This window comes from Glossina fuscipes, unplaced genomic scaffold (assembly GCF_014805625.2).
Source record: "Glossina fuscipes isolate IAEA_lab_2018 unplaced genomic scaffold, Yale_Gfus_2 88, whole genome shotgun sequence".
Lineage (NCBI taxonomy): Eukaryota > Metazoa > Arthropoda > Insecta > Diptera > Glossinidae > Glossina > Glossina fuscipes.
In genome coordinates this window covers 74,769-91,865 of record NW_023998442.1, presented here as the reverse complement: position 1 = coordinate 91,865, position 17,097 = coordinate 74,769, and the positions used below count along the sequence as shown (strand labels likewise).

Sequence of the window (17,097 nt, the reverse complement as noted above, 5' to 3'; positions counted from 1 at the left end):
AATGTATACCGAAAAAAACAGGAGAACAATCAACGATCATGGATAAGTTGTATATTATCGCTTGTATGATACCACTTTCATAAGACCGCTATAATAGAAGTATATAAGAGTCATAATACAACTATAAAGAACAACAACCTGAATTTCCAGTCATCGTGACATCATCAACTATGTGCAATATTTTCACCATCTATAGTACCAATCCCCCCAATATCTTCTGCAGCACACGCTAACATGTTTTTTATTGTATTCAATTTAAGAATATGACATGCCTATATATAATCATAACTAAGTATAAGATATCGTATATACACTTACGATTTACTTAATACGTTCCCTCTTGATTAACACATAAATTGTTTTCTTCTTTTTTATTATTAAAAGAGATATGATTTAAAAAAATAAAGATATAAATAAAAATATGCTAAACTGTTCTTCGTTAGTTGTATGAGAGGAAGATAGATTAGAGTGGTCAACGGACCTCACTTCGGGGTCTCTCACTGAAAACCATGGACCGAATGAGACCATAGAATGGCGCAAGGCTCATGATTTTCCCGCTCGATAAGCTATTCATTCAAGTGCAGATTTTTCTCCTTGCTACGTTCTATTTAGACAAAACATGCTAACTAATGGCAAATCATATGGGCTATTACAATGCTTTGATCTCTTACAAGACTTTTCTTACAAGTCCTTAAGGACTGACGAGAAATCACGATTGATTAGAAAATGTTAGGAAAGCCTATACTCGACAATGGCTATTCTGAAAAGATGGCCAATGTATTGTATATTTGGACGAATTAATTAAATATTGGACATTGCACGTTGAAGCGAAACAACTCTCTCTTCTCTAAAATCGCTTCCACGTATTAAAAGGTAATTTCACACTTATTACGTTAAGTTTCAAATATGTTAGAGGTTGTATAATTTCAGCACAATAATGTTAATAAACGAGAATTAATTTAGACTATGAAGCGAGCTTAATATCCATTCATTACATAAATCGAAAAGTTTTCCATCATTATAATGATGTAATTTTTATTACTTAGGGAGTGGATTCTATAACTTTTACGAAATATGTAGAACAAATTCATGAAAAGTGGGATTCTTTTGGAAAGAGCCGAAGAGACTTACTTGAATTTTGTAAAAATGAATTATTTTCGGAATTGCACCGTTCAAGTGATCCAGCTATATGCAGCTTTGGTAATAAGTTGGATGAAGCTGAAAATATCTACCAAAGCGACTTTGGAGATACGAAGGTGAATTTGGAGGCCAATTTTTAATGCACCCCTTTGGATCTGGAGCAAAACAAGCAAAGTGAAAGCATTTTATAGGCTGACAGCTGCATATTGACGTCGACAAAGCATGCTGAAGACTTAGAAATAAACAGTACGAGAATAAACTACTCTATAGACGTGGAATATAAGCTGATTTGCGACAAAATTAAACCCTCAAAAACACCAAACCAAAAGGTGATTTTGGGGACATTATGTTCATCGCTACACCGAAACACCTTCAAATACCGCGAAGGTACGGTAACATTTACAAGGCATGAAACCCTTTTCGTGCAGGAAAATTTTTTAAATGAATCAACATTTTCTGCAACGAAACAGTTCTTCGAATACTCCAAGGATTTGATTAGGCGCAAATTTGCATTAGTTAATAACGTTTGTCATAATTGGAATTTTACCATTTCTAAGCTATGTATTTATGCTAAATGCATATATTTTTATAACGGTTGCAAAAAATACAAAATCGTATATAAAGCCCTGTTGCATCAATTTGATGTGTTTTCCAATGTCGAAAATATTACACATCCGGCATTAGAATACAAAATTCCGCAAGTTCGTGGTAAACAGCGAAACAGCAAAAATAACATTGAAAAATCAAAAGGCAGCTAAGTGGAGGGTTATATACTTGTGCAAACAGAGTAAAGACTTAAGACAAATCGGGCAATACGCGGTCCCATCTCGACAAGTAATTCGAAAAATAAGATCGGAAGCCAAAAGTGAGAAGGCCAGGCATCCCGATCCTTTCATAGACCTCTACTTAATGCTGAAGGACAAAAATTGGTCCGATTATATCCAAAAAATAAGTTACCCTTTGGAAATTTATTTATTTTCCCTTAGCCAGCTTACGTTAATTCAAAAATTAAATCCGCATACACTTTTTATGGATGCAACAGGGAATGTAATAAAAGAAATTTCGTTTAATTCCAAAAGGGTTTTCATATACTCTATAATAGCGCACATAGAAAGAGAAGGGAAGGAAACAGGAATTCTCTTCCCTTTGTGCGAGTCGTTTTTAAGTAGGCATTTTTCTACAGATATAGAAAGATTTTCAATGTATGTGAAAACATTTTGTAAGGACAATAATTTACGTTGGCCCAATTGCCAACGTATTATATCCGATTGGAGTACGGCCTTAATAACTGCCATCTTATGGGTTTTTTTTCATATGGAATTGCCAATATATGTTAACACTTGTTTCAAAAACTTAGACCAAAAACTAGGCAAACCCTCATTTGTTATATTACAGTTATGTACAAATCATATTATCAAGATACTGTATAAGGACGCAGAAAATCATTTTAGTGAGTCCGAACACAAGTTCATAAGGCGGCAAATGATAACCGCAATCTATTGTTCTAATATAGATCGGTTCTTCCAATGGGTTACAAGCTTTTTGGTTGTACTCTGTAGCCAGTTTGAAAATAACTACACAAAATGCCGCCTTAATACGTTGAAAAACAATCTTTTAATGGGCTGCGATGAAGGAGTCTCTTCTCTCGGTGACAATTATGACATCGATGATAAAAGTAGATTTTATATAAAAAAATCAACGTATTCCCAAAGTGATTTTTACAAAAAAGCTAACGACATATACTACCAAGTAAACAGTGAAATAGCCATTAATAAATTTTCTTAGAAAAATATAAATCCTTTTTATAATTCGAATTTCGCGGATATTTTATTGGAAAAATATGTCGCTTACGCTCCCTTATGGACGAATTTAATGGGTGCATATATAGACACTAAAATGCCCGCTTCCAACAGTCCAGTGGAAGGTTATTTTTCAATAGTTAAAAATATAAATTTAGGTGGCGAAAGAAATGTACGACCCACCGACGGTATAAGAGAGTCGTGCAAGTATTTAAAAGCAAAGACAGAGGAAATAAACTTGAAACACATTGAAAGAAAAGTTTTGTATGGGACGCATTTGAAAAATACAGAGATATTACTCGAAGACAAATGGAAACGTACCTCAAGAAAAATTAAGAACGAAAAAGATTCATGCTATCGCAGAAAATATTCAAGAATTACACATCGGACGAATGCTTTTCTAAAGTGTATCGATTTTTAAAATCAAGAAGAATTATTGTTGGCAAATATAACTATATATTTGAAACAATATACACCAGTGAGAAGCGGCCATTTTTAACACGTTTAGAATTAAATGATTTATTATGCCTCGAAAATAAAGAAGAATTATACAATAATGTGTTGGAATTATATGCACACATTATTATATATGATAGCAAAATTCACAGTGTATATTGTTTCAGTTGCATGGAAGGAGCGTTAATATTTTTCGGCGACAACTCTGATGTCAATGACAAATTTAAACAAATCTTGCTGCAGTACAAAATATTCTCCATGCAGGCATTTTACATTCGCGCATGGAAACTCTCAAACTTCTCAATCTTTTATATACATTGATCCGGTAGGTAATGAAGAGACAATTTTATCGAAATTATTTAGTAAATTTAAAAAAATAGAGAACAGCAAAGTAAATAATATGTGGATAGCAAGAACCGAAGAGCATGATTTACAAAATCTAAAAAATGACAATAGGAACTGCGGAGTGTTTGTTTGTCAATTCTTAGAAAAAATTGTGAAAAATGAAGCTCTAACAGACTTGGCGCGTCCGTCTGATTACAGAAAACACATGAAAAACAAACTTATTAGAAAGAGGAGGAGGAATTGCCGATGTAGCAGCTACCGCAGCCGACACTGCACCGACACCGATGCTTGTATTGTAAGTCATTTTAGTTTATTTAATTCTTTTTTGTCCCCGACGAGTGGCTAAGCGCGAGCTGCCACCGCTGTGGCTGAGACGAAGGGGGGTGCATATGATGGCACTGTAGGGAGGACTCCAAACGGTTACAGACTGACTTACGGTGGACAGGCGGACGGTAGACATCCGACGAGACCCTTTCCTTTTTTAGTATTCTTTGTCAGGAGGCTCAGGGAGCCAAACCCCTTTCAATAAAAAAAAAAACGCTCTACCGGCAACAAAGGGGCTAGTACTGTGACAAAGGCCTGAAATGTTTCCGGGGAAGCAGCCATTTATAATAATTACTAACGCGCCTAGTGCAATACCTCACGGTTGGTGTGGAAAATTGCACACATTTGCCTAATAAATACGAAAAGTAGCTATGGTTTTCCTTTATAGCCCTCAACGTAGGCAGTTTTCTGATGATATTCATATAATAAAATCATGGACCGAATGAGACCATAGGTACGGTGGAGTACAGAATGGCGCAAGGCTCATGATTTTCCCGCTCGATAAGCTATTCATTCAAGTGCAGATTTTTCTCCTTGCTACGTTCTATTTAGACAAAACATGCTAACTAATGGCAAATCATATGGGCTATTACAATGCTTTGATCTCTTACAAGACTGTTCTTACAAGTCCTTAAGGACTGACGAGAAATTACGATTGATTAGAAAATGTTAGGAAAGCCTATGCTAGTACTGTGACAAAGGCCTGAAATGTTTTCGGGGAAGCAGCCATTTATAATAATTACTAACGCGCCTAGTGCAATACCTCACAGTTGGTGTGGAAAATTGCACACGTTTGCCTAATAAATACGAAAAGTAGCTATGGTTTTCCTTTATAGCCCTCAACGTAGGTAGTTTTCTGATGATATTCATATAATATTTAAAAAAAAAATCCTGAAAAGGTGCTATTTTAACTAAATTTTGCTTTAAATATCTCCGAGACTCCATTTAACAAAGCTCTGTTAAGTGGTTAACAGATCACTGTTAACATTTTTTGGGTCGTGCCTTTGCTAGTTAAATTTAAATATAACTTCACACCCTTCGTTCAAGATGGGTTTGCAGCCACCCTTGAAAAAAGATCATTTGCCAAAATTGAGGCATCATGTGAATGTCTGCCGGATTTCCGTTCTTCCATTCGGAAGTTCAACTATGACTTTTGAAAAATTCAAAGTCAATTATGTAACTAAAACTGATGCAGACAGCGAACCAAAAGTGTACATCTGTGATATTTTCCAACGAACCGTAACCAATCATAATGCATGTGAATTCTCCACGTTTCCTTACACGTATATATTTTTTTTTTGCTTCGCCTTCCTACGTTAGCGAATTCTGCGAAATGTAAGCAAGCGTGTCCCTTTACTTTGTCGTTATAATTTTTTTTACGTTCAAGCCAATTAAGAAAATTTGCATCTATATGCGTAGAAGTCAACATAAGACACGTTGAAAACCCAAGAAATAGAAATTTAGATATTCATAAATAATATAGACTCCCATGAGCATTGATAGCTGTGTCAGCATTAATCACATCGATAAGCCATTCATCAAATCTATAAGCAATGAATAGATAAGATGCTGCAATATATTCGAAAAATAACCAATAAAGAAGATGACACCCAGGTTAGTTGACTACCTATATAGAGATTTACCAGCGGCCACTACATGATAAACATCCGTTACGGAAATTCAAGCATTATGCTTAATTCAGCTATTCCTAGATAGAATTAAAATGACCAGAAGCTATAAATTAAAATGCACAGATAAAATAAGTGCTTTTTGTAATTGCACATTAACCAAGTTGTGAAAATAAAATAAATTTTTTTAGAAAACCTTTAGTAAAAAGTGTAATTTACATATCTACATGCACAGGGGGCACATTGGCTCAGCATGCAGCAGGAAACTTTTATTGACAGATGATTCTTGATAATTAGCATGATCTGTCGATTTAGAATAAAAACGTATGTTCTTGGGACCGTGGGCACTTCAACAACAGATCTGCGAAAAACTTGAACTATTTTTTATTAATTAAAAAGGTATGCCTTTTAAAGTGTCTCTGATGCATATTTCTTGACTAACCGAAAGACAAATCTAATCTAAAAATAGCACTTTTACTGCAAAAGTACTACTTAAACCTTTTCTTATTTTCTAATGGAATAATAAGAAAATTCATTAAATGTCGTTTCTTGCCAAGAATTAACAAATATTTTTACACTATGCGCGAGTTTTCACTTTCGAAATATTTTCGAATATTTTGTTGCAGCCATCGCCAATTTTTCTTAAAGTAAATTATACTGTTTTGTAACTAGAATTACAGTTTCAGAGTAACCATATCGATTCCTTACTTGTAATACTTCCCATTTTTAATAAAATCAACTAACTTCTATTTATAACACTCACCACTGCATTATTAATGGACTGCCTTGAATTGAAGATTAGTTTCTGTTTCAACGTATTAGCACGATTTTGCCGCTCTTTCTTTCTTTCATTGTCGTTCTTTAGTTGTCCTTGACGAAAATTCGATGACTTTTTTTTGTCAGCTTACATCCACAGCGTACCTTATCTGGAAAGAATTAATAATTAGTGATGAAGTACGGAGAAAGCAATATTTCTAAAATCATTTGAAGAAAAGAATGTAAATCCCGACTGCGAGGTAAATTAGACTCACAACATTTAGCAAGCATTCCAAATCATCTCCTAAGCAATAAACATACCTTCTCAGATAACTGCTGTCAGTCGAAAGTTCAACAACTACATTTGGAATCAAGTCCAACAGTCAAAGGCAAAGGATTTAAATGATTGTAATTACAATTGTTAGAAGAGCTGTCGGGAACCGTTACCAGGACGAAATTAATGGTAGTTGCAACGTTTTCGCTTTCAGAAGCTTTAAATTGTCTTTCTCGTAAGACGATGTTGGCTTTCGTAACAGTGCCATTCTTGCTGCATACTTGTCATATCGTTTTTCGAAATTCAGCGACTGTAAGCTATTAGAAGGGTTGTTCTCTTTACATTAATTACGTGTTACATAGCACAATTTGTTCGAAGCATAACAATCTTATGATTTCATGAAGTATCTTTCGGATCATAATCGAACTTCTGACTTGCTTAACAACCTTCGGCTTCTCTTCTTCGGTGTTTATAAAAGATGTTTTGAGCAAGTCATCGATATGTTTGCGCCCGGTCCAATGTTGGTTTACCATCATTTTGCATTAACTTGCGGATTATGTCACTGGGGTGATTGAACAGGAAACTTTTTTCGGATTGATATGGATAGTTCATGGAATGATTCCAAGGATATTATTGAAGGTATCCAAGGGCAGTTATGAGCAAAGTCAGCAATTAATACGATGAACAGTCGTTGGAGCCATTCAGGACATTCTTATATTTTTCATAATCTCCTTCTAAGCCAATTCCATATCCCTTTGAAATAAAATTACTCTGGAAAAAAATTAAGCACAAAATAATTAAAAAATTTATCTTTAAAGCTCATATATGAAGTTTCTAATATATATCATAACTAAAAGTTAGTACAAGGGATAATTTGTCGCCTTGCATTTTTCCTTTTGCCTAAAATAGCCTGCATATACCGCAGACAACTGAACTTTATTTTTTTTTTTTTTTTTTGTTTGTATTTGGTATGGATTGGACCTTTTAACTTAAATTTAGATCCATAATCCAGTAACTATATAGAAATCCATTGCTGATATTCCTAATTTCACGTGATGATGAAATAATGATGCTTTTTTTACTAAATTTTCTGATTTTTTTGCTTTCTAGGTTATGTTTGATTCTTTTCTTTATTTCTTTATTTCAATTGAGTAACACGCTGAAGTTGCTTATGTACACCCCAACGACAGCATGAAGACTGAACTGAACTTTATCTATACATTTTTTCATTTACTAAGCATTTTTTACAGTTGTTGAAAAACTACATTACTTACCGTCACTTCAAAGAGAAAAATAGTTTCTGTACTTTTTAATTTACACATCTATTTTTTATTAATTATTCCGAATTGCTACATTATTTCAATTTTCACAAATTTATTTCTATCGTTATCTATTAACCTAAACGCGCTAAAGCTGTGATTGCATAGAAGCAATGAAATGTGCAAATTTCCTAATCTGCCAGAATTTCTATGCGTTCTTCTCTTTACTCTTATCTGAGTAACTATTCACGGTAGCTTTTCATAGAGTTGCCAAATCTTTCTTGCATAAGTTGTAACTTAACGTGGCAATGTTTTAAAAACAGTAAATTGTAGTAGAAGCATCATTTATCAAACTCGCTTCAAAGGGCGAAAGAAAAACAAAGCGAGTGAATTAAACCAAATCTGCAGGTGCACGCTCATTTCAAAACCAAACAAAAAAATATATATTTACTTTTACCGTTTTTTTCTTCTTATCTTTTTTGTTTGAAAGTCCTACTTAGCATATTTAATATAATAAAGAATTTTGCTTCTACCATAAAAATCTCAAAAATCTCCTTAATATTTCACTTATTGTGAATAATCAATTCGCTGGCTTGAAAAAGTAATAGATAGATTTAGGTGTATGCCTTATAAAAAAACCAGGAAAATTATTGAAATGCCTGTGAACTATGCTACAATTTTTTTATAGTAATTAATTTAACTTGATTTTCCTTTTTGTTTCTTTTTTTTAATTTTTATTCCCAAGGCGATATTTTTGCAATTGTATAAAAAAGCTTGCGCAACACGCGTTAGCATCCTAAGAATCCCAAACTTTTATGTGCAATCATGTAAAAGTCTGGGAGATAATTTGCTCCCAAGCTTTGAGTTTATTTGTTTGGTATCATTAATTGTCTGAGTTATTTCGCATATACCCATACGAGGCTGTTATGATGTTTTTCTTTCTTGCATAATTTAGAATACCAGACTTTCCTTTAACCGAAAAAATTCTATAAAAATATTTTATCACATTTTGATGCTATTGTACATATAAGATTGGAGGTATTTCTGCCTTGCCGAAGTCTTATAATTCACGAAAATAAAAATACAACATTACGTTCGGATATCCGCTTGATCAGCAAATAGTAAGGATTGATTTTTAATGCGTTTCGTCTATGTTTGCAGATGCTCTGCTCAACGCAGAGATATTTATGATGTTATAAATTTTCTACAAACCCCAAACATAGAAATAAACTTTTCCAACTTCAAAATAAAACAAGATTTTAATGTATTTTATAATTTCTTTAATAAATTTTATCAATTTTTTTATAAATTGTACATTTTTCGTATGCATTATAAATGTCTTACAACAATATATTATAAAAATTTTCTGAGTTTTTCATAACATTTTTTAATATCTCTAGAATATATTTGTACATACAATTCTACCATTCATTTTACTATTACACTCTTTGCATTTTGTTTTGCGACTTATAAACTAATTAATAATTAACTACCTAAAATATTTATTAGGATTTGATTTTAATTTGATGCAGTCTACAGATACAATGTCTTTAGACCAAAACGTTATGCGAACTTTCTATAATAGACATTAAATAAATAAGTCGACTTATTTTCCTGTGTATGATTCAAAGTTATTAGTGCTGCTGAAAATATATACAGTTCATTTTTCTTTTGCTCCAATTTCATTTCGTTTCCTTTGCTTACCAATACAATGTTTTGGATACTTTACTTTTTATCTTTTAAGCAAGTTTATTGCCTAAATAGTCAACACGTGCGCGTTACCTATAAAGGCGTTTATGTAATTTCACATATTTAAGCGAAAAATTTTAATTTATGAACAAACATTTCAAAAAAAGTTCGTACAATTCTTCAGTTCGAAAGACATCAAAATTTGGTTTTAAATATTTATACCTACCACCGAAATATAAAGGTATGTCAGATTTGTCTCTCGGTTTGTAATATGTATCAGAGAAGTCGTGCAAAAATACGTTTTTGATTTTTATTCTTTTCTTCATTTTTTATTCTTCCTTTCGAAAACAACCAAATAGACGTGATATGTTTATTTTAAATTATTTGTACTTATCTTGCAGCACAAATTAAAATACATGCAGTCTTTGGTCGAAGGTAAGGGAACGGAATGTGCTTCTAAATTGTCAGATAGGTAATGGAAGAGTGCATTTGTCCGTCTCCCATCCGCAATTATCAAGGAAGAAAATTGCTACTTTGAATATATTTATCTTATAGGTAGAAAAAGGATAGAAATTGGCGAGACGACGCACCGATGCACCGTAGACAATTCATTATTATATATAAAATTTTATAAAATATTACATTTATTTTATTATATAATTTTTTTGTTTGAAGTATCAATTGAGCTCTGTACAAAATATAAGATATAATAAATGCTAAACAAATTACAAAAGTTATTGTGAAGATTTCCAATACAAATTAAAAGATATTAGAACATTGAATAAATGAAAAGAAGAAACCCTGAAAGGAAATTTGTGTTTTTTTATGAAATGCACGGAAAGCTATATATGTATAAACTAAAACAATCTTTTCCATATAACCGATGTTTGTGAGGAATGGCAGTTATAATTAATTAACTCCTGTTTTTTTAAATTAATATAAGACTGTACATTGATTGGAATGTTAATTTGAAATAAAAGCTATGACTACGTGTACATATATGTGGAAAAAAAACAAATTGCTGAAGTAAAACAAAGAAAAGAAGACCTTTTTCTTTCCTAGCCAAACATTGAGGTCGCAACAAAAGCGGAAACGCTGTTGGCGCTCGGCGGATCCGACCACCGAATGGTATTTGGAACTCAGTTCATTATTATAAAATCCAATTTTGAGACCATGTGCAACCTGAATTAGTAATCGAGTGTAAACTAACAAAGCCTCTGTGACCTATTGAAAACAACTTGTATTAGCTCAATGATACAGTTACGTTGTCAATTTCTTTGCAGAGAGAATCTATCTAAAATTCTAGCATATAAGCAGCAGAATAACAAGATAACATTCGCCATGTCGAGCTTGGGTATATCTTGTCTACCATAAACAGCATTTTTCTATTTATTAAAGATTGCTCCTTGCTAAATACGTTTTGGCAACTAAAGAAGTAAATAGTCTTGGCGGGAGCAGCTGAGAAATTTCAGAATTCCAGCTTTTATGCCGAGTGAAGCCAACCACGCATTCTAATGGAGAAGAAATGCTCAAAGAAAATCACCATAGAAGAGCATTCTAAAAGACAATGAGCAAAGACAAGACGAACAAGCCACCTACATCGCAAAAAGAAAACCCGAGATGGCAAGCTGCGAAGGAATGTAAAAACGCTGGCTGTTTTAAAATATCTCGTTCAGTAACCAATCTGTTGTTGTACCCCATCCAAATATTACTTAATAAAATACCAACTGAAAACCCGCTACCGTAAAGAATCTGGCGGGCGGAAGTCCTTTTTCAAATAAAATGACGTGAAGAGCAGTCGCGAGTCAAGCTAGAAGGACAGCAAGGACGAAACGGAAAACGACTCGAATGTCTTTATTTTCACGGCAATAGAAAATTTCAGCTAATATTTAGCTCTTAATTGGCGACGTTTAAAATCCGAGTCACCTAATCTTGCCGTCCACAATATATCTGATAACTTTCATCACAAAATATAAATCATACAGATTCTATTAAAGTTATCTTCACATTTATTTATGTGAAAAAATACGTTACATAAAATTTGAAATAAAGCATCATTATCAATATACAGATTGTGGTGATCATACATGCGACATAACCCACCCCGCCTTTTCATTTTTACTTAGAAATTTGGATTGGTAAATTAAATGGTCTTAACACATTGAAGCCGAGCAAGGCAGACAATAAACTCAAGTGTCGCAGTCAGTTAAACATAACCTCCATAATCCCGTATATTAAATCTTTTGAACTTTACATCCTGACATAATCCCAACAACAAAAATTTTTCCGTTTTGAATATTACGGTATATTAATATTATACCCATTTGTTAAGCATCCTTATAATGCGTACCTGGCAAACAATGAATTATGGGTAAGGCCACAACCCTGGCCAACACATTCTAAATACCAATAACTGGCTTTACACCGGGTAAAGTCATATAAAGGGCACTAGCTGGAAAGAAATTTTTTCCTTATTGACTGTAGCAGTCAGTAAGATAAACTAGAGTACAGCAGCAAAACCTCTACTTCCACGGTGAAGCTTGCGTCTCTTGGGTGCTGCTCAGAGGTTTGCACCTAAAGAATTTTGAAAGCTTTGAGATTTATTTAAAATCTTATTTACTGGAAATAACGCCATTTAATTGAAGAAGCCATCATTTCGTACCAAACAGCGACTGGTTTCTAAGGCATCCTACTTTATGATGTTTTTTTACGTTTTTAACTGGCAGCTTTTACAAGAACTATATTTGCGGCACAAAATTTAGACGATAGCTCTGTTCCTTAACTTTCTTAGTTGCAGTATATTGTTATACTTCTTTCCTGTTGCAATAATCCGATGAGGACGTACTCAGCACAGATAGATTAGCAATTTCCTCTCTTTTTACCTCGTTACCGATCCCAGATGATGGATTCTCTTTTCCTTGCGTTCTTCTGCCTTTTTTCTCTTTTTTTTTGCATTGCAAAAGAATGCAAAGAACGTTGTATATAGTGGCCAGACGCGCTGCAAAAAAATACAATGGTCTTCGGTGAGAAAAAGATGGCTAACGGAGAGGAGAAGAGGACGAGAGAAACATTGCTTTATTTGCGAAAATTGAAAAATTTTTGGATTATTTAGTAGGACCAAAGTCGCTTGTTTTGGTCACATAAGTAAGTTTAAAACTATCAATTTCTTATATAAACTGTAAAATTTTGCCTACGAACTACGTTCGCGATATTTCTGGAAAAAGCATTTCTATCTACCACCATAAAAATGCAAAGTTAAATCACATATGGAAGGACTGAAGGAATTATCAATAGAAGAATGTGGAAAACGAATAATTCAACGCGAAGAAAAACATCGAAAACTATATAAGAAATAGTGTTGCATAATCGACGTCTTGGGAAATGTCAGCAACTTATTGAAACGAGATAGATGAAATCCAAAATTTTCGAAAATGTAGAAAACCGATTACCGGCAATAAACATTGAAGATGATCATGTACACATTCATTTTCCTTTCCTATTACTTTGAATTGAAGTGAATTATCAGAAAATAAAACGAGGAATATTAAACGAATAAACAAAATAAATTTCTCGTGACTAAATTCCTGAGCCGCTGAGCTACCCCAGCTCCAGTTACACCCTCACAAGGGAAATGTAATGTACGTATTACATCAAATATAAGGAAACTTAAAAAAATATATTAGAAAAAAAGCAGGTAAACGTTCAAATGAAAAAAAAAGATTTTCTTAATAAGCAAATATGATACTATCATCTGATTATGACACGCATCAGCAATTTACTACGACCATCGTTCTCACAAGGGCAGACAAACAGTCATATATATAATTTATTGGTATTAGGAAATAATATTAAATTTAATTAATAAAATCAGATGAAGCATGCAATCAGAATCGAAATCAGCTCACACGAGTTGGTTTCTCAAGATCAGAGACGGTACTATAATCTCCACAGAGGATCCTGAAGACCTAAAGCGAACGATTTAGCCCCAATTAAGCAACACACTTTATTTAATGCTGCTGATATAATATATGGTGAAGCAAATCAAGAAATAAACGTCTTAAAAACTAGAGTGTCTATGACTAACGGTGAATTTGCTAAAATTTACTTATATAAAGGTATGATATTTCGTGATCCATCTATTCAGTGGTTTGAGTCTGAAAAAGAATCAAAATCTGAGTCATATATAGAACCATGATAACGGACAATAGGAGACGTAAGAATTTACGCTTCATATATAACCACACATATAAATTTTCTACAAAGATATTTGATAGTGATGTAAACGGTAAAGCTAATATTTACAAATATTATCCACCAGCATGTAGTAATATTGTCCACCCATCATATAAAGGTGGGTTTGGATGGAATATGCATGAACGAAATTATAATGTTAATAAATCACTTACGGAAGATTGTTGAACCGTGCTTAAATATCGTCGATGGTATAAATTTCAACACAGATCGTGCAGTAATTAATGGAATATTTAAATATTACTATCCTGAACAAAGTAGTTTACTAAAGTCACTTAGTTGTGAAAATAATGATCATAAATTCAAAAATATTCAATTTTCAAATGACGACATAAATGTTGTAGAAGGTAATTTTAAACGAAGAGTCGATTTCGCAACTATCTTCGTAACTATCTTCAATTATCGCACCTATCTTCTAAAAAAGTTGTCAGTGCTTCTGCCCCTACGTGGTGGTGCACAAGGAGTCATGAAATTTATTTGGTCCGGCATTGATCACCTAAATAAAGTCGATTGTGGAGGAAAATGAAAGTCTCATTTCAGCGAGCTGCACCCGTTTATCCGATGACAAACGAATATTTAACGGATATCCACTCTTTTTTCTTCAGGTAATAATGGACAACACCGCAAATTCGACACTTCAAAAGCTAAATTTTGGCAAAGTTTAACTACCCTGGAAAGAGAAAGAACGCGACCAATATTAATTTCACCGTAAAAGAAAAAAGAACCTCGTCAAGGGCTCGACCCACTTCCCGAAAAACATAAAGTAAGCGTTAACGCATGTACGGCGGATACGGATTTCACAGTTTTAAATCGCTACAAGTAACCCGACCACACAGATGACAAACCTGATTCAATCTGTCGTTCAGTTTCTCATATCAAGTTTGTTGTTTGTCGTGAGTACATGTGCTTAAGAAACAAAACATAAAGAATTGTTTACAAAATAGAAAATATATAAAAGAAGTATTTCCTTAGTGGGTGTTTCATGTGTGTGCGAAAATAAATAACCAAGTTATAAAAATAACAGAAAAAAAAGGAAAGAAAAGGTAAATTCATTCAACTTTTTAATTTTCTTTCATATGGATTTGTCGTATAAATATTGTGAATTTACATACATGTGTGTGCGCATGCGCATAATATTATTAATATACTGCTGAATTGCTATCTGCCGATTGCTGAACTGCTTCTTTTGTTTGTTGGCGATTGGGGGGGCGCAGAGCTATGATTAGATGTTCGAAAATAGATAAAGGAGGGTCACAAGCAGAAATGTCTGCTGGGTCCCACCGCAGTCAGGACAGTTGTTCTCACGCGGATATGTCGTCCGATGCTGAAGCGTTGAGTTAGGACAAGTTTGCGCTCCAATAACCGCAGGGGCAGCCGTGTATCTATTGAGTCCGAGGATGAGGCTAACAAAGCCAGGAATGATGAAATTAAAAAAGAAAGATGTAGAAGGAAAGAAAGATGTCCGTACTTGTAGGGAGTGGTACTAAGACGTCTCATGTTAAATTAGCAAACCTCTCGTCGTTCTTGGGGGTGCCAACGGGCTATGGATATCCTCTTGAGCGTCGGTAGGGTGTACGTTGACTACCACTCCTTTCTGGTGCGTCAATATGACTGTCTGCTTTCGCTGCTTAAGCTTTGACCACAGGGTGAAAGAATGTGAAGTCCAGGGTGTTGTCTGTAGACACTGTGGCTAAGCAGGCCACCGGCGCAATTGCAATTTTATATGCACGAGCTGCATATGGAGAAGAGAATTTGAAAATTTCTTTTTTGTGGGTGCCTAAATTTTTTTCTGAAACTATGAGCAGAAATAATTTTACCGAAATTCTTAGATTTATTCATTTTGATAAAAAAAGTTACCAAAGTCAACGTTTCAAAACAGATAAATTTGCCACGATATCTACGATTTGGAATATTTTCATTGAGAACAGCCAAAACTGTTACAAACCGAGTTGTAATATTAATATAGATGAACAACTTTTTCCGACTAAAGTAAGATGAAAATTTACGCAATACCACAAATTGCGAAGCAAAAGAAAGATAATATGGCAAGATTTTCATCTAAAATTTTTACTACAGGTGATTGTACTCTTACAATCTATAAAAGCAAGCCAAACAAAAGCTTGCTTTTACTTAGTTCTAAATATAAATTTGTAACAGTAGAAAACAATGATAAGCGTTTACCTGAAACTGTTTCATATTACAATAAAACCAAATTTGGTGTAGATATGACCGATCAAATGGCGAGGAAGTTTACTACAAAGTCTAAGTCTTGCAGGTGGCCTCTTCAAGTTTTTTTCAAAATCCCTGACTTAGGTGGCATAAATGCCTGGATTTTGTACAAGCAAACGACAGGAGATAATATCTCGAGACAAGATTTTTTACTCACGCTAGCAGTAGAACTTGCCGCCGATTTTCGAGAAGCCCGTGGACAACCAAAAGGAAAAATAAAATTATGTCGTTGAAGGACTTTCCGAAGGACAAGCGTTTGAGGATACTATCAGCCGAGAGGAAGCAAACGAGATACGGTAAAAAAATCATATTACACCTTGAAGACCACGTTTTGTTTCTAGCCGATAAATTCAACGCCATAGACGATGAGAGAAGGATCTTCCATCAGGACAAATTGATATCGGCAAAGAAATGATTAACAACGAAAAAAATTATAATTTTAATTTTATACGAGTAGAACAATAAGTAATATATATATATATATATATATATATACACACAAAAATAAAAAATAAACAAAACTAAAGCATATCTATGTTAATAAGATAAAATTATAGAAATTTTGTATAAAATATATATAAATATATATATCGTAACTTTCACTATTTTTTTTTTTTTTACCAAAAATTTTTCATAGTATGTTTTATTATGTTTTATTTGTATTGTACTTGCTGGCATTTAAATTAACAATCTTTGATGGGAGAGGTTGAGAGAATTTAAAATTATATTTTAAGTATATTTTTCTTTTACTTTCACATATATTTGAATATATAGGAAAAAATATTTGTTCTAATACACTTCTTCAAATGTTTTACATACTTTCTTCTTATTTATTTTGATTTGGCTTTCAGTTTTTTATATTATTTACAATAAAACAAAATTTACATTACTTGTTATTTCTGTTATTGCATTCGCTGTCCGGAATTAATATTTTGTGTATTAGTAGT

General features: G+C 33.4%; 1 long non-coding RNA gene across 2 annotated transcripts; it reads right to left on the bottom strand.

The window, feature by feature from the left end:
• Nucleotides 1–6,455: 6,455 nt before the first annotated feature.
• Nucleotides 6,456–8,033, bottom strand: LOC119638401. Of its 2 annotated transcripts, XR_005247432.1 has the most exons (3): nt 7,997–8,033; nt 6,770–7,493; nt 6,456–6,618 (listed from the first exon to the last, which is right to left on the bottom strand). It is a non-coding gene; the product is annotated as an uncharacterized LOC119638401 (long non-coding RNA). The 2 variants fall into 2 exon arrangements; XR_005247431.1 differs by lacking the exon at nt 7,997–8,033 and having other exon boundaries at nt 6,770–7,694.
• Between the last annotated feature and the right edge of the window lie 9,064 nt (nt 8,034–17,097).